The 17566-nt window shown below is 44.9% G+C and overlaps 1 pseudogene; it reads left to right on the top strand.

Annotated features, from left to right (window-relative positions):
• The first annotated feature begins 5016 nt into the window (after positions 1–5016).
• LOC125518977 lies at positions 5017–8195 on the top strand (annotated as a pseudogene).
• Positions 8196–17566: the final 9371 nt, after the last annotated feature.

Here is a 17566-nt window from a genome sequence, read left to right as displayed (position 1 = left end):
GGGTGGGTAGAGTTTGGTGGTGTCCAACAAAAGCATAGTACAACATGGTGTCCATCCAATCCTACTGTCGAGTACATCTGCTAGCACCGTCCAGCCAAAGTCACAACTAAGGTTAACCAAGCCAGAGTCACGTTCTATTAAAGTGGCAAAAAGAATTACTTTTAATATAGCAAAAGTAATTCTATCAACTATTATTAAAGGCTAAACAACTATTAATACAAAATTTTAGCAAAATTAAGATTAATTAATTATAAAAATTTATCTACTGTTGTCTAACAGAAGCATCCTACAACATGTTAAAATCTACAGATAGAACTAACTAAAAATAATTGAAAAGAACAATTAAAGGACTAAAACGACTATATAAGCAAAACAATACTTGTTTTAATTAAAATTTTAATATAAATTATTCTAAAAATAATCAAATAAATCTTACTGTGACAACAATCTAACATGTGACTAGGAGAAAAAGAATTAAATTAAAAACTATTTTTAAACTCAAATTATTCACAATCTAGGGTTTGAAGCAAATTTGAAAACAAATCATAATTAAATCATTCAAATTTGAAAACTAATGACAGAAACAGAAACTAGACAAAATTATGAATCTAATGCAAAAAGAATCACTCAAAAACATCAAATATCCTAAAAGATATAAGCAATTTAAAACAGAGACTAAACACAAAAAATAAATGGAAAAACAAAAAACAAATTTCAAAATCTCTTTAGTCCCGGTTCGTGGCTCAAACCGGGACTAAAGGGCATCGCACCCTTTAGTCCCAGTTCGTGGCTCAAACCGGGACTAAAGGTCCCATTTGAACCGGGACTAATCCCTGCCTAGCGCCTTAGCCGCTCGAGTCGGGACTAATGCTCACATTAGTCCCGATTTGTAATGCAACCGGGACTAATGTGTAGATTGAGCTTGGACCAAAGCCCTGTTTTCTACTGGTGAGGCAGTCGAGAAGGAGTTAGATGGTGAGGAGGAGGCGGCACCAGAGTGAGCGAGGAAGCTTGTATAGCCGATTTGGCAAGGAAAATTTGCCCTTTTTTGCACGAACTATTGAAGTTGGCTCCATTGTGTGCCGCTTAAGAGGAAGATATACATGCGTTTTCTCCATTTCAAAGAGAAAGAGAAAGAAACCTTATCTCCATAAAAAAAACTTTCTCACATCAACCAACCAACAGATGACACGCGGACATCACATCCATTTCAAAAGGAAAAAAAGAGCCTTCAACTCAAAATAAAAAAGATTTTCTAAAAAAGAAACAATTCCCACAACAGCCAAGCCGTAGCTGCCACTTGCATAGCTGAGAGGCCGCCTTTTTCATGTGACTTAATGGGTTTAATGAGATGATAATGCATCATAGGTGGGGAGACAAACCCTGAGCTGTTAATTTTGAATCATCTATATCTATATCTATATCAATATAAAAAGAACCAAAGGGCAGATCCAATTAATCTCGGCCATTAAATCATGTCAATCCAACGACCTAGAGTGCTTCAATGCCGAGCGCTCAACACATTTAGCGTACAGTTAATTTAATGCCAAATATAGTGCTAATCACATAATAACACGCGAATAATATCATACTTAATATCTGCATGCACTTAATATACTTCCAAATTAACGTGCATTGCACGTACACATTGACTAGTTAGTTATATCTTCCAATTTTACCGATGCTGATATATAAGTATTTGTTATCATCCAAAAAATAATAAAAAAGAAAATATCATGTGCATCCCCCCGCCCCCCAGCCCACACATCCCACGCCATTAAAATGGGTAGATACATTACCCACGTCCTTGCTACCCCTTTCTTAATGGAGCTGCTGCTAATTTCTGTCAAGAATCTTTTGATAGAACTCAGTTTCGACAGCGATGCTACACTTAACGGTGATAGTATAAGCCAAAAGATGAAGCAAAAAGCACCTACTTAGAAGCTTTTCTGGCTTTTTTGTCAAAGTGAAAAATCTGCAAAAGCAGAAGCAAAAGCCCAAATAAACAGGGCCTTAGGCCCTGTTTGATAGCAAAGTATTTTTTAAGTATTTCGATAATACCACAGTTTTTCAGATTGCCATAGTATTTTTTACAATGACCTGTTTGGTAGTCCGTAACAACTGTGGTTTTAATACTGTAGTATTTGCTAAACTGTGGTTTTTTCTCTGCATAAAAAAAGAATCTCAGACCTCTTTTTAAAAAACAGAGGAGCCGAAAAGAAGGGTCTCCTTCGTTATCCTTCCCCTCTCTGTTCAACAACTCGCTCCTACCACGCCGCCGACGCGCTGCCTTGTCGTGTTGTAGAAGTTGTCTCTCTTGGAAGCACTTAACCAAATTATAAAATACATATTTTTCCATCCGAAAATCTCTCTTACATCTCAATTCATGACCCTCTAAAATTTCTCTCACGTACTTATGCCCCGTAAGGATGGAAGTGTGAATATGTTGGTGATTGCTTGAACCTCTCTCGCCTTTGTATACGGCTTCGATGATGGCCAACTCATCATCTTCTCGATGCTTACGCTTCAGAAAACTCCCCCACATTGATGGAGAAACTAGGAGGACTTACAGAGGATAGAGACGATGCAAATATCAAGTGAATGCGCTGAGCGTGGCCGCGCGATTCCAATCCTGGCGCAACTCTTCGTGCCCCTCGGAAGTGACACAGATGACTGGCCAACTACGCGACGTGTTGGGTCGTCACCTCCACGCGTAGCTCCGCTGCGCCTCGATGGTGGCGCAAAGAACGGTCAACAGCTCCGTCTATGTGTAGCTTCACTATCAGGTGATTCACAAGAAATGCCGTGCCATGGATGATCTTTTTTGTATATACAAGCCACCCGTTGGGTTGTTATGCATGCTGATGGTTAGGATATCCAGCTAGCTAGCTACAAAAGCTCAACAGAATAGTATTCAAACGGCTGGCCAGCTGCATGTCCTTCCCCTGCTAACGGCTAGGTAGCTGACTGTTTGTACGCAACAGCTAGGCAACAATACTGTGTTTTGCGGCAACAACCAAACAGGTCATAATAATCTCAATACTTCAAGATACTTTGGTATTATCAAAACTGTGGTATCTTGTACCCATTGACAAAAATACTGTGGTTTTCAATACTTCGGTTTTTCTAATATTTTGCTACCAAACATAGCCTTAGCCCTTAGGCCTAATATTTTTGTGCTTTTGACAGCAAAAGAAGACGACCTATTCAACCTCACTTGATTTCATCACTTCGATATTGTCATTACTTCAATATTTTTGTTCAAGAATCTGTTGATACTACACAATTATGAGATGATAACACATAAAATGTACTCCAGCTATTAAATTTAAATCATTAATTATCCTCCATTTTTTCTGGTACTGCTGGGTATGGAGTATTTAAGATCATCCGGAAAATCGAAAGAGATCCTGCGTCGTCCGTAACAACTGTGGTTTTAATACTGTAGTATTTGCTAAACTGTGGTTTTTTCTCTGCATAAAAAAAGAATCTCAGACCTCTTTTTAAAAAACAGAGGAGCCGAAAAGAAGGGTCTCCTTCGTTATCCTTCCCCTCTCTGTTCAACAACTCGCTCCTACCACGCAGCCGACGCGCTGCCTTGTCGTGTTGTAGAAGTTGTCTCTCTTGGAAGCACTTAACCAAATTATAAAATACATATTTTTCCATCCGAAAATCTCTCTTACATCTCAATTCATGACCCTCTAAAATTTCTCTCACGTACTTATGCCCCGTAAGGATGGAAGTGTGAATATGTTGGTGATTGCTTGAACCTCTCTCGCCTTTGTATACGGCTTCGATGATGGCCAACTCATCATCTTCTCGATGTTTACGCTTCAGAAAACTCCCCCACATTGATGGAGAAACTAGGAGGACTTACAGAGGATAGAGACGATGCAAATATCAAGTGAATGCGCTGAGCGTGGCCGCGCGATTCCAATCCTGGCGCAACTCTTCGTGCCCCTCGGAAGTGACACAGATGACTGGCCAACTACGCGACGTGTTGGGTCGTCACCTCCACGCGTAGCTCCGCTGCGCCTCGATGGTGACGCAAAGAACGGTCAACAGCTCCGTCTATGTGTAGCTTCACTATCAGGTGATTCACAAGAAATGCCGTGCCATGGATGATCTTTTTTGTATATACAAGCCACCCGTTGGGTTGTTATGCATGCTGATGGTTAGGATATCCAGCTAGCTAGCTACAAAAGCTCAACAGAATAGTATTCAAACGGCTGGCCAGCTGCATGTCCTTCCCCTGCTAACGGCTAGGTAGCTGACTGTTTGTACGCAACAGCTAGGCAACAATACTGTGTTTTGCGGCAACAACCAAACAGGTCATAATAATCTCAATACTTCAAGATACTTTGGTATTATCAAAACTGTGGTATCTTGTACCCATTGACAAAAATACTGTGGTTTTCAATACTTCGGTTTTTCTAATATTTTGCTACCAAACATAGCCTTAGCCCTTAGGCCTAATATTTTTGTGCTTTTGACAGCAAAAGAAGACGACCTATTCAACCTCACTTGATTTCATCACTTCGATATTGTCATTACTTCAATATTTTTGTTCAAGAATCCGTTGATACTACACAATTATGAGATGATAACACATAAAATGTACTCCAGCTATTAAATTTAAATCATTAATTATCCTCCATTTTTTCTGATACTGCTGGGTATGGAGTATTTAAGATCATCCGGAAAATCGAAAGAGATCCTGCGTTGTCGTCCCCCTCCCCCCCCCCCCCCCCCCCCAATCCTTCACCATAAACCCAGGTAGATACATTACCCACATTCCTACAATCCCACATAACCTTATCATGCCATCCATATTTAGTAGGAATTGAAGCCATTTATGTGTTACCGCATGCGCTGGATTTATGAATTGACTAATACTCCTACATGCCAAAAGTAAGGCACGACACATTAATTATTTGTGCCATATAAAGATTACCCGGTATTGACTATTCCAGCATTCCCATCATCTTCCTTGTGTACCTGTCTGCGACTTAAGAAATGGCGTCGTTTACAGATCTTTTAGTACAACTTCTCTTGCTCACCACTCTCTTCCCTACACTCGCACTATCCTATATCAATTCAGCTACCACAAGCATACACCAAAATGCCACAAAATCCTCTGCTTATCGTGCTTACATCATGCTCGTCCAGCCACCACCCTTGAATCCAGGCGAAGACGCGCATCATCAGTTTTTTTTCGAAAAGGGGGACTCCCCGGCCTCTGCATCAAAACGATGTATACGGCCACATTTATTAATAAAGGAGGTTCAACAAGGTCTTAAAGTCTGGAAACAAAATAAAAACGGCAAGCTCACACAGAGCCACAACGCCAAGAACAAAAGGCCCAAAAAGCCACAACCGGCTGGCAAAACAAAAGATAGGTAAACTAATCGCCTATCCTATTACATGACCGCCATCCAAACCGGTTGAAGATATCCCGCGCTACCATCTTCCACCGGACAGATCCAGTAACCAAACGCTTCCTGGCCTCCGTCGGAGTGAGTAAGGACCACATACGGATCAGCGCAGTAGCCCGGAATAATACTTGCAAAAAATGAATAGTTGTTGTTCTGTTAAAAGCTAAATCATTTCTGCAGTTCCAAATTGCCCATTACAACGCGCATACCCCTACACGAATGTGTCTAGCTGTTTCGAACTCTATCCCAACAAGCCACGTTCCGAATAACGTATTGACCGAATTCGGAGGAGTAATATTAAAGGCAATTTGCATAGTGCGCCACAAAACTCTTGCCAACGGGCAATCAAAAAAGAGGTGTTTGATAGTCTCGTCCCGATCACAAAAACTACACCTAGTAGATCCTGTCCAGTTGCGCTTAACCAAATTATCCTTTGTTAAAATTACTTGTTTATGCACAAACCACATAAACACTTTAATCTTCAAAGGAACTTTGACTTTCCAAACATGTTTGGAACTAGGAATAACACTAGAGTTAATGATATCGATATACATCTATGTGACTGTGAACTCTTCAGACCTAGTACGCTTCCAACACAACTGCTCGGGCTGATGAGCTAACTGAACCTCCATCAGTCTACGCACCAAATGAAGCCATGCTTCCCATCGTTCGCCCACAAGCACCCTCCTAAACTGAATATTCATCAGTGGCACAAGTCTTTCTTGTCGAGCTCGTTGGCAGGTGACTCTATCAAGTCACGTCTTCTCTACTCCTACACCGAGGTGTTCAACGGCTTCGCCGTGAGGCTCACCGTTGCCGAACTCGACATGGTGTCCAAGAAGCCAGGGTTTGTGCGTGCATTCCCAGACCAAACGCTGCAGCTAATGACCACCCACACGCCAGAGTTCCTTGGGCTAAGGAATGGCACCGGGTTCTGGAGCCAGGCTGACTACGGGAAGGGAGTTATCATCGGGCTGCTTGACAGCGGCATCTATGCGGCGCACGCTTCCTTCAACGACCATGGTATTCCACCACCCCCCGCGGAAGGGCTCGTGCGACGCGGCCCAGTGCAACAACAAGCTTATCGGTGCCAAGTCACTGATTGCGGGTGATGACTCTGACGACGAAGAGGGGCATGGAACACACACCTCATCCACAGCCGCCGGAAACTTCGTAACCGGTGCATCATACAATGGTGTGGGCACAGGCACCGCGGCCGGAATTGCCCCGAGCGCCCACATTGCCATGTATAAGGCATGGGTTGCTCGTGATTGCAAGTCATCTGCCATACTGGCCGGCCTAGAAGAGGCCATCAAGGATGGGGTGGACGTACTCTCGCTCTCCCTTGGCAGCAGCACAGGCGCCAGCTTTGATCAAGACCCCATATCTATTGGCGCTTTCAGTGCCATGTCCAAGGGCATCCTTGTGGTGTGCGCCGCTGGCAACAGCGGTCCGACTCAGCGCTCCGTCGCCAATGAAGCACCCTGGTTGCTCACGGCCGCCGCCGGCTCCGTGGACCGGAGCTTCGGAGCCAACATCCATCTCGGCAATGGCAAGAGCATTGAAGGAGAAGCACTTACCCAGATAGCGAATCCAAGCTTAAAGTTGCACTCTCTCCTCTACTCCGAGAAATGGCGGTACTGCAATTACGACTATGATAGTAGTATCATTGGTAAGATCCTCGTTTGCAAGGACAATAAGTCGAAGGCTCAACAGTCCAAAATCCGCGACATAGTGGGCACTGGCGCGGCAGGCGTGGTGTTGTTCAACGACGAAATCAGTGGCTACACCACCATTGCTACGGACTACAACTGCAGCGTTGTACAGGTGACTGCGGCCGGTGGCGAGGCCCTCATAGCTTACATCGCGTCGACGGACAATAGCTCTGCGGCGTCTCTTGCGTACAACGGCACACAGTTTAGCGTACGCCCTGCCCCCGTCGTGGCCTCGTTCTCTTCCCGGGGTCCAAGCTCACTCGCCCCCAACATCCTAAAGCCAGACATAGTGGCACCGGGCCTCAACATCCTTGTTGCTTGGCCGTCAAAAACGGGCCATGGACAGGGCCCTTTCAACATCATATCAGGCACATCCATGGTGACGCCACATGTCAGTGGTGTCGCGGCGCTCATCAAAGGCATCCATCCTAACTGGTCGCCGGCCACCATCAAGTCTGCCATCCTGACAACGTCAAACATCATTAACGGTACCGGCGGCTCAATCTTGGACGAGCAGCATAGAAAGGCGGGCGTGTATGACACAGGCGCCGGCCATGTAAACCCGGCGAGAGCCGCCGACCCTGGCTTGGTGTATGACCTCAGCGTCATTGACTACGCTGGCTACATCTGCTGGCTCCTTGGTGACAGCGGCCTAGCAACCATAGTGCGCAACTCGAGTTTGACCTGTGCGAAGCTGCCCAAGGTCCAGGACGTGCAGCTGAATTACCCGACGATAACCGTGCCACTAACATCGACGCAGTTCACCGTGAACCGGACTGTGACATACGTCGGGCCAGCAAATTCAACATTCAAGGCGAAAGTGGACGTGCCGAGGTCTCTGACGGTGCGTGCCGTCCCGGAGACGATGTCGTTCTCCAAAACCGGAGAGAAGAAGACCTTCAGTGTGTCCGTGAGCGGCCACGACCTGGGCAAAGAGCTCTACGTGGAGGGAACCTTGAGCTGGGTATCAGAGAAGCATGTCGTGCGTAGCCCCGTCGTCGTTGTCGCCATAGGAGGTGATACTGCTCCGGCACCATCACCATGAACGATGTCCATGCCATGAGATCGATGGCTGTTTTCTTTGTCCTTGTTCAATTCATTTTTGGTTTACTGTTGCGTCAACATATATAAACAGTAATAATGGAACAGGAATGTAAATCGTCTCATCTTTCCCTAATAATAAAGCACGGATTGACTCCGTGGGTTCACCGTCACAATACGCTTCTTCTCATGAATTTACGCTTTCAGTTTTTCACCTATATTATTTTCTACATCCGAGGTGGTACTATTGCTTCTTACCATCGGACCGATTAGAAGACGAATCAGACGCCCACAAAAAACAAGACAGATCCGAACACGTCCTCCGCTCCTAAGTCGGTCAGCACGCACGTTCTTCTCTCATCTCCCACCCTGCAGCAAAATCCAACCTCCACGGATCCATCACCGCCACCATACCAAGATCCGGCGAGAGAGCAATCGTCCCGGACGTGGGCGATCATCTGGAACATGGAGCTGCCGTGAAAACGCTCCGTGTCATGGAGGGCGAGGTCAAGGTCTGCTACCTCGGCCACGAGTCCACGATCTCAACTTGAGCTTGTCGAGGCAGATGTTTTGCGAGCTGTTGGTGCGCCGTGTGCAGCCTCAACGCCAACGATAGCCTGATCATCCCAACAGCCGAGGTAGCCAACCGGCTTGGCCTTTGCCCTCGCTGCGCCACCGTCGGAGTGCGCGACCGTGGTGGAGTGGCTCTACAGGTGGCTGCACGGAGGCCGGCAGAAGCTTGTGAAGAGCCATGACTGTGATCGATAGCTTTTTTTGTTTTCCTTTGAGTTGATGGGGGCTAGATGTACTTCAGACAAGGCTTCAACAAGGAAGAGCGGAAGACCACTAATACTTTTTAGTATTGGATGATATAGTGTACTATCTATCTATCCATTCAAGAAAGTTGGTGGCGATGGAATCCGCGTGTGTGCGTGTGTGGCTGTGCCTCTAGTCGCTCGATGGTTTTTCAGGTTCCGTAAAGTAAGAAACTGTTGATTCTATTCTAAATTCTAATAATGTTGATCATCAGGGAGAGAGATCAGAGGACGGATGGAAGGGATGGGGACAACATTATATTCGAAAGGGAATAACGCTGGAATACCTTGCTGTTGCTACCTGTCAGAGTGCATAATTATGAAGTAAATTACTCGGCACTGCTTAGTTGCCAAACTTGACAGTTGCTAAGACCTTCTGTCGACAAGATACACAAACATACAATTGCATGGTAAGTTAATGTCTTCGGATGGATTTTGTTTGCCTTTGTTGACAAGAAAACTATAACTATTTGCTTACAATTTATCAAAGGTAAATTGCCAGCGACATGAGAAGTACGTTCATTGATTTCATGTGGACTAACTTACTGGATGATTTTATTCATTTCTTATAGCTTCACTCAAATAATTCTCCCTATATTTTTGGGTAATTCATTTCATCCAATAGTTGATAGTTGCTTCATTATTACAAAAATTGATCAGACCAGGAAAAGAGATCTTATGATAGTTTTTTCGTTATTATGAAAAATTCAACAGAGAGAAAAATAAATCTTATCTAATAGTTTGATCTTTTTCCCCATTATCTGAGAGAAGTTCTCCCTAGATTGCGGATGCAATCGTGGCATAAGATTGTTAAGAGTGAAGACATGCATATGGGTACTTTCCACTGGCACATCACTCTGTAATGAAAAGAATAGCATCATATTTTATTTACCCAACTGTTGTTCTCCAAAACTAATCATATTATTTGCTTTTTACAGGTACCATGTAGAGTATTCAAAAAGGTCATCTTCATGAAAACTAGCAGAAGATAGACATTAGGAAAAATGAGAGATGAGGTGAGTTTTTGTTGTTCACCATCCAATTCAAGCATCACACAAATTAAGCATTACTATTCAAAGGATGCAGAGTTAACCTGTTCATCCTTCTAGAGGAATTAATAAGTTAAAATTTGTGTCCCGTTGCAACGCACGGGCTTTTTTGCTAGTATATACCAATACGTGATGGTGTAGAGTTTGTTTTTTCTGTTTTATTTATTTATACTTTTTTACTGCAAAATTGCGGGTCAGTTACAATTCCATTCCCTTGTTCTGCTACTCGACGCGCCTGTGAGGCATTGGTTTCAGCTTTATGTTTTGTTAGCTGAGAGTATTATGTTTGAATGCCCACACCATAGGCCTGCTCCGGTGCTCCCCCCTAACCTAATTTCGGAGGGGTATTTTTGTCCCCGCGAGTTTGTTTTTTTCTTGGCCTGCCGCAACCCAGATCCAAGCCCCGTCTAGCCCTGTATAACCCAGACCGTATACGTACAGTACCCTGGTCCGAAAAAAAACATCACACGACCCCACGTCCACGTAAGACCTGCCGAATCCAATCATTCACGCGAGCAGCTCCATCAATCTCGCGAGCATTGACGCAGCTCCATAAGTCAAGTAGTAGATCTCCACCGGCGGCTATCTCGTCGCCGGCGATCTCGTCGGACAGCGGGCGCGACAACGTCGTGAATCTCCAACGATCGTGCACAGGTACCGCATCCCGCGTCCCCCCTCTAGTCTTGCTCGCGGCAACATCGAACGAACTGCCGCCGCGCCAGTGGTAGTGGTTAACCTAGCGGAGCGGGTAACCTAGCTACCCGGCGGCGCATGCGATCGTGGATCTTGTTCCAGTAGTGCTGCTCCTCGTGATCTGGGTTCACGTAGCGTCGGTTGCCGTCGGCTGTGCGCACCACCAGTATCGTTATTTGATGTGGCGGCTAACCTAGGTATCCAGCGGCAGAGGTAATCACAGATCTAGCTAGGTTTTGAGATCGTGCAGTTTCTCGCGATTGAAAGTGATCATGACGGGTGCCGTGGCCATATTCCTTACTAAGTTTGGCAGATCTGAACGACCTCGGTTGCGGTTGTTTACATAACATCCATGATCGTGTGCTATGTGTTTTATATTTCATCATTGATAATGTTTGCACATGTGATGATACATATTATTGGTTGTAGGAAATGGCGGACGAGGAGTTAACTGATATCATGGTAGACATGGAGTTTGGAGAACTGATGAAAGACTGGATAGAAGATTGGTCAGATGATGAAAATTCAGATCGTGAAGATCGGTCAGAGAATGGGAACGAATGGGACGATCTTAATGTGAGTGGCATTGTCATGTTGTAATTTTTTGGTGGCATCCGACAACATTAAATCTTTGTGTTGAAAATTTATAGATCGATGAGCTTGATGATGATCAGGAAAACAACTCGGAGCTCTCGAATGAAGATTACATTAGTCAGGTACGTAAGTGAAATTTTTTTTTGGCATGCAAATTGAATTTCTTCTGGAATATTATATGATAAGTAATTATGTATTTGTGTTGTATTTTTCAGTTCATTTCCAAATGTCATAATGCGTACGACTATTACGGTGAATCCGACGCGGAGACATGCCTTAACAACGAATCATTAGATGCACCTGGTTCTGGGGAGTCTGACTCGTCGGTCATCATGAGTGAGGTATGTGTGTAATCAATGTTCTATGGAAGTAAGTAATGTTAAACCATAGAAACCTGTTTTCATGGTTGTGGTTTGATTGTGTAGGTGACACAAGATGATGGGGCAAAGAATGTCCAAGATACTGCCAGTGCAGATGATAAGAGGGATATGTTCATGCAGATAATGGAAATGACTTTTACGTCTCACGATGTTGCGTATGATTTCTACAACAGCTATGCTAGAGAGAATGGTTTCAGCATTAGAAATAATAAGGTCAGGTATAGCAAAACAGAGTCACGTCATATGTGTTATAGGCGGTTTGTTTGTTCAAGACAAGGGAAACGTGACAAAAAGTTGCTAACCAAGGAAGGACACAGCCGTAGGCTCAGAGCCGAGACACGCTGCTTTTGCGAAGCGCACCTGACCGTCAAGCTTGACCAAAAGCGTGGGGTTTGGTATGTTGAAAGTTTTGAGGACAAGCATAGCCATATGTTGGCAGGACCTGATGAGGTACCTTTTCTTTGGTCCCACAGAAAAATTAAAGAGTACCAGAAGGATGAGATAATGTCCATGAAAGCTGCAGGGATTAGAATTCACGACATGATGGATTGCTTCATCAACAAACATGTATGGTATGGCGGTGTTGGTTTTACCAGGCGTGAAATATACAACCTTTGCGCCAAGGAGAAGAGGAAGCTTCTTTCAAAAGGTGATGCTGCCACAGCCATAGGCATCATGGCCAGTAGGAAACAGAGGGATCCTAACTTCTTTTTCGAGTACAGGCTAGATAAGGAAGGACATTTGAATAGGATGTTCTGGTGCGACTCCCAGTCTCGTCATGACTATGAGGACTTCGGCGACGTGCTTGTATTTGACAGCACGTACAAGATGAACCGCTATGGTATGCTATTCATACCTTTTGTTGGTCTTAACAATCACCGGAAGACTACTATTTTTGGTTGTGCCATAGTTTCAGACAAGACCGAGGAGACATACGTGTGGCTTCTGCAGACTTTTTTGAGGTCCATGTGTCAAAAGATGCCTAAGAGTGTTATCACAGACGCCGACGCTGTGATGATCAAGGCAATTCGCGAAGTCTTGCCAGACGTGTGGCACCGTATATGTACGTGGCACATAGAGAAAAATATGAAGATTCACCTCAGTCACAAGTCCTTGAAGGAGTTCCGAACTCTTCTGTACTATAGCACGTCCACGACAACATTTGAGGAGAGATGGCACGCATTTTCCAAAAGATGGCAGTCGGAAAAAACTGTAACATGGTTGAGGCGGATGTATAAGAAGAGGAGACTGTGGGCCACGGCATATCTAACAGAGGGGTTTTGGCTTGGCATGAAAAGCAACCAGCGGAGTGAAAGCCTGAACTCATGCCTTCACCTCCACCTAGACGGTGAAATGACCCTGGTGGATATGATTTTGCACTATGAGAACGCCGTTGTGCGTATCCGTGAAAACGAGGCGCGAGATGACTGCACGGCCTCACAGAGTTTACCGGTGCCAGTTACTAGCTCGAGGGAACTTGAGATAGCTGCTTCTCACGTCTTCACTCCAGCAAACTTCTATATGTTGCAAGATGATCTTAGAAAAATTGACGGCATGGAGATTGTAGAAATAAAGCTGGGAGACGGATCACAGCAGTACATCGTGGCCTGGAAGAATAACCGGAAGCGCCGTTTTTGGGTGGAGTATACACCAGTAAATTCCGCAGAAACTATAAGGTGCAGCTGCAGAAGAATGATTCGAAAGGGTCTACCTTGCAAGCACATATTCCATGTACTGAAGCACTTGAACATATCTGAAATACCAAACTATTTAGTTCTTATTCGGTTCACGAAAGAAGCAAGGTTGGGACTGCCCGCGAGGCGCACAAGCGATCTATTGGGATTTGGTTGGACTGGGGCCGGGGAAAGAATGAAATATAGCCAGGTCAGTGTGTTAGCGTCTGAAGCTATGCATGCGGCATGCAAACACCCTGCATTGTGGGATCAGTTACAGGAGAGTTTGAAGGCTGTGATAGCTAAGAGTCATGAGTATGATCTGCTACAGGAAAATTTGTTGAAGCAAACAAATGACATCAGTAAGTGTGCAGTTGAATATGTGGACGATGGTGAAGGCAACATGATTGAGGTTAAAAATCCTATGAAAGTGTCAAGCAAAGGTGCAACAAAGGTAGATGAGAGCCGCCCTGTCTCGAAAAATGGTAGACCACTCTCTTTTGATGAGTTGAAAACCTGGTGCGACGCTTGCAACTTGGTAGGACACACTAGACGTAGCAAGAAATGCAAACTAAATCAGAAGTAAGTGTTTGTATGCATTGTGGATTATTAAATTTTGTATCATTCATTAACTTAGCTTGTCTTCTATCATGTGCAGAAAAAGTGGAGAAGGAACAAGAGTAGAACACTTGCTTCAATTATTTACTGTGTTAATCGGCCGGCTCATACTTTGGCTAAGGTACCTGTAGGCGCTTGTGTTTCTTTGGTTTGGAGGCTTTCGCCCCCTGATTGTATCCTTAGTGTATTAGCAAACGAGATCCCAGTCTTTGTTTAAATAAAGTAAAATGTTTCCCTCTAAACAAAAATCAAAAAAATTCTTTACTGTGTAATGACCGGGGCGGGAGGTAGAAAGAATATTGTACATTTCCCCTGCCCACGTCCTAAATGCCATTAAATAAGTAACTGTACCACTCTCCTCCCCACCACACACTCACCCACCTCCCACAGGCGCCGGTTCGAACTCCCCTCTTATCCCCACCTACAGTAGATCGAGAATACCCTCGCCGGCGACCGCTGCAGCCGCCTCCATGGAGAGAAGCCTCGGCTGGCAGAGAGCGATGATGGACCTCGCCGGCGATGAAGAGGGATGGCGCGCGCAGTTGACGGAGGTGTGCGGCTGGTTCCCCAGCACGGAGATGTAGGTCAACCACGCGTGTGGCCTCGTCAAAGTCCTCACCGACGCCGAGAGGAAGCGCGCCTTCCCCTATGGCCGCGGCGTCCCGCCGGCTGTCCTACTCGTGTGGGCAATGCGAGAGGCCACGCTGAGCGACTCCCCTGTTCAGCGCGCAAGGTGGTGGATGTACCGCTCCACCACCATGACGCTGCGGCCAGATTCAGCACGTGTCGCGTCGAGGGCGGACCGCGTCGACATCGAGCTCGCTCTCCCTGCGCCCGTCAGCCCGGACTACCAGGTCCGCCACGTGTCGAAGCCAGTGCTGCCGTTGGGCTCTGATGTCATGGAGGACGATGTGGAGGAGGTACTGTTCATCCCTGGTGACCATGAGGAGGGCGAGGAGGACGCTGTGCAGATGGTAGCGCCGGTTGCGGTCGAGGGTGGCAAGACAATGCCCATCGACGTCGAGCTCCTTCCCCTCCTCCCTGACATAGTGAGGGTGGAAGAAGAGGAGGTGGCTCAGGATCAGGTGGCGCAGCTGTCGAACAGAACGGCGGTCAAGAAGAAGGCTTCTTTGTGTGTGGTGCGCCGCTCACGCCGCCTCAAATTTCTGAAGAAGTGAAGATGGGCATAGTTGCTGAAGGAGGAGGAAGCTGCTGGTTATCTTAAGTTAGGTATGCTGTTATATGTTTCAGCATATAAGTTAACATTATTTTGGGTTTGATGTTGGTTAGGTATGCTTTTATATGTAAGCATATAAGTTATGCAATCGGTACGGTTTGATCGGGTTCTTTGTGGCTGAAGAACTTAATATCTACTGCTCACCCTAAGTGCCAAGTTCAGTTAAATTTCTGAATATTGAATATGTACTGTTGCTTTGCTTCAGTGTTGCATGGAAGCTGCTAGATGTTGCTCCTATGTTGCAACAAGACAATGAATTAGGCTGCTGCATAAATCAGTAGTGTTGCTAGGTGATGTGCCCATGTGCATCACATACCAAATATAGAACATGCCAAAAGTGCATTGTCTGTCAAATATAGGACATGCCAAAAGTGCATTGTCTGCCAAATATAGAACATGCCAAAAGTGCATTGTCTACCAATCATGATGGCCCCATGTTATTTATGCTGCAATCTCTGTTACACTTTGCCCATAAACTGAATAGCAAATAATTCAGCAGCATTTCATCATGTCAATTACAATGATGTCAATAACTTTATGAACAATCTACTTGCTAACTATGACAGCAATCATAATGGCAAGCAGGCCAAGATACAGAAGACCTCCAAATCCTAAAATCCTATCCCTATAGAGCAATATCTCCTTGTGCATCTTAACCATTGCCCTCTTTTCTTTCTCATTCCTTTTAATTCCAGCTTCATATTCTGTAATCTTAGTCTCCAGTTTCTTGTTCTTCATGGCAAGATACTTAATGACTGACTTTGCTTTGCTATCCCACTCCCCATCAACCCATTCAACATACTCAGAAGTGATATCATCCTAAATAAATCATGAGCAATTCAAGTCATTTTATAACTGAACTTGTCGCTGCAAGCGTTAAACACTGAACTTTTTTGCAGCTTAACCGCAATAGCAGTACTAGTTTGAATATCATGCTCAGTAGACTAACCTCAAACACACATCCCCCGAGTGCGCTGCCAAAATTGTCTGCATCTACGCAGACACGGCCACTAGGAGTTTCCTGATGACCACATAGATGGAGCTTGTCATGGCCACAGGTGATGAATTATGGGCGATAGTGCTGGGATGTAAAGAACAACGGTAAATAACTTACCTTTTTGCCACCAAAGTGTAGCACTGAAGAAACCCTAGCCGTGGGTTCTCCCGGCCCGCCGCCGCCCACGAAACTCCCATCCCCTGTTCCACTAGATCCGCCGCCGCTGCCTCCTGTTCCACTGAATCCGCCCCACCTGCTTGCAGGACCCAGGGTTCGACCTAACTTGCGGTCGCCACCGTTCTTCTCGCCGCCGCCGCCCGACGCCCAGCTCGCTGTCATGCTTTCGTCGTCGAGATTTGGAGGCACAAATAGAGAGGGAGGGCTAGGGATTTGGAAAGGGAAACGAGAAAAGGGGAAAGATCGATGTGAACCTGGCAAAATGGGCTGGTGTAGCGCTGCCGGGAAGATAGCCTGCCTGCGGGGCCCCTCACGTGGTTAGATGGGCCGTGCCTGGCATTATTGTGAGTACAGAAAAAGTTAATTATACATATAATAAAAAAATGACAGGTTTGTAAAACAAAATAGAAAAACATGATGCCTGATAACACGTAATAGAGCCAACGAGCTGACATGACTAATTTTGATCAGTGTAATATTACATTTTGGCTCGATATATTTACTTATCTACCATGACTACTTTCCATAATCATGTGATGAGGGGGAATTACTAGGAGATTATGCAAGATGATGACATGCAGATAGCTAAGGCAGAAGGTTAAGCTTGGTAGAGTTTTAAAAAAAGTTAAGATTGTGAAAATTTTAATATGAAACTCACGAGAGCAGTTGAAGAGAAAAATAGACTATTACAAAAAAATGGAGAACGAGAAAAATATTAAGCAAGAACACTTGATAAGTGAAGCCGTGAAAAATACAATTATAAAAAATTGGAAACGAGAAAAATATTAAGCAAGAACAATTGATAAGTGAAGCCAAAACTTTATTGGTACGACCAAATTGTCTTCTCCGAGCGAATTTTATGACCGAATTGTCTTGTACGAGCGAATTGTCTGACAGACACATACACATGCATGTGTCACAATATTCAAGATGCCCTGTTTATTACATAAAAATGATAGAACCCCTAAGATAATCATGCCATCGAAACCTTCGACCGGACTAAATCCAAACCACTAAAACTTCAATTTTGCATGCCGCATGAATTCTTCAGGCGCGCCTTTTCCTTGCGATTTCTCGAATTTTGTTCTTCACACACTCCATCGAGTTCGAAGGTAACATAATCAACTCTGCGACGAAACGTC

The sequence above is a fragment of the Triticum urartu genome, chromosome 7 (assembly GCF_003073215.2).
Source record: "Triticum urartu cultivar G1812 chromosome 7, Tu2.1, whole genome shotgun sequence".
NCBI lineage: Eukaryota > Viridiplantae > Streptophyta > Magnoliopsida > Poales > Poaceae > Triticum > Triticum urartu.
This window is presented reverse-complemented; position numbering and strand designations above follow the sequence as displayed.